Source organism: Monopterus albus, unplaced genomic scaffold, assembly GCF_001952655.1.
Source record: "Monopterus albus unplaced genomic scaffold, M_albus_1.0 scaffold1.1, whole genome shotgun sequence".
Taxonomy (NCBI): Eukaryota; Metazoa; Chordata; class Actinopteri; order Synbranchiformes; family Synbranchidae; genus Monopterus; species Monopterus albus.
This window is the reverse complement of record NW_018127881.1, coordinates 5,369,708-5,370,545: the sequence shown is the minus strand read 5'-3', so window position 1 is coordinate 5,370,545 and position 838 is coordinate 5,369,708. Positions and strand designations below refer to the sequence as shown.

The following is an 838-nucleotide window of genomic DNA, read 5'->3' as shown; positions in this document are numbered from 1 at the left end:
TTGTTTTTATACTGCTTACGAGGACAGTTCCTGTCATATACTTTCATGAATATATTTAAAAATTGCTCATATGCTTTATCTAAGTCTTCCTCTTTGTAAACTGCTTCCCAGTCTTGCCCCATAAAGTCTACTATGGTCTACTGTTTTAGACTACTAAGATAATGTTTTATACTCTGAAAGTTTGCGTATAAACTTCTGCTATTAAAGTGAATTAGTGATAATTTGTTTTCATTCTTGACATTGCTGTTAAACTGCTCATCCGTGTAATACTTGCAGTTATTTTCAGAGTTCTTAAAAAAGTTTTTTTCAGGGTCAAAATCTTCGTCCGGTTCATGATAATGAATTTCAGTATTTCCAATAGTGTTCAGTTTCAGCTCCAGTCCCTCAAAAACTATTAACTTCTGTAACAAATCACTTGCCTCATTCCGTACATGGGTCATGCTTGTTGTCGTTGGTTCCAACGCTCATCTGCCGTCGCAGATATCAATATACCTGCGTGTTTCTTCATACATTTGAGGGTCCAGTGACCCCTTCATCCTCTCCATGTCTTGGTATTCTGGGCGTGCTGTTCCTGGGTCCTGGATCTTGGTTTCGAGGTCTGGTCACTAGTTGATCATACCGCAGGAAGGCAATGTCTCCCCTTTCCCTGGCCTCCCTTAACATCAGCATCAACTCCCTTCTCTTCCTCACACTCGGTGTAATCTGCATTTATATAAATGTTAGATCCTTTAAGCTTCTTTGCTTGTTGCAATATGTGTGCCTTATCTTTCTCTTTCATCAACTTTACCATCACCGCCCTCGGACCACGATCCGAAGGTTTCCCGACTCTGAGCCATAT

General features: G+C 40.2%; 1 protein-coding gene across 2 annotated transcripts in view; it reads left to right on the top strand.

Moving 5' to 3' along the window:
- yod1 (YOD1 deubiquitinase) overlaps nt 1-838 on the top strand; it is a 15,924-nt gene that overhangs the window by 9,636 nt on the left and 5,450 nt on the right. The window lies entirely within an intron of this gene.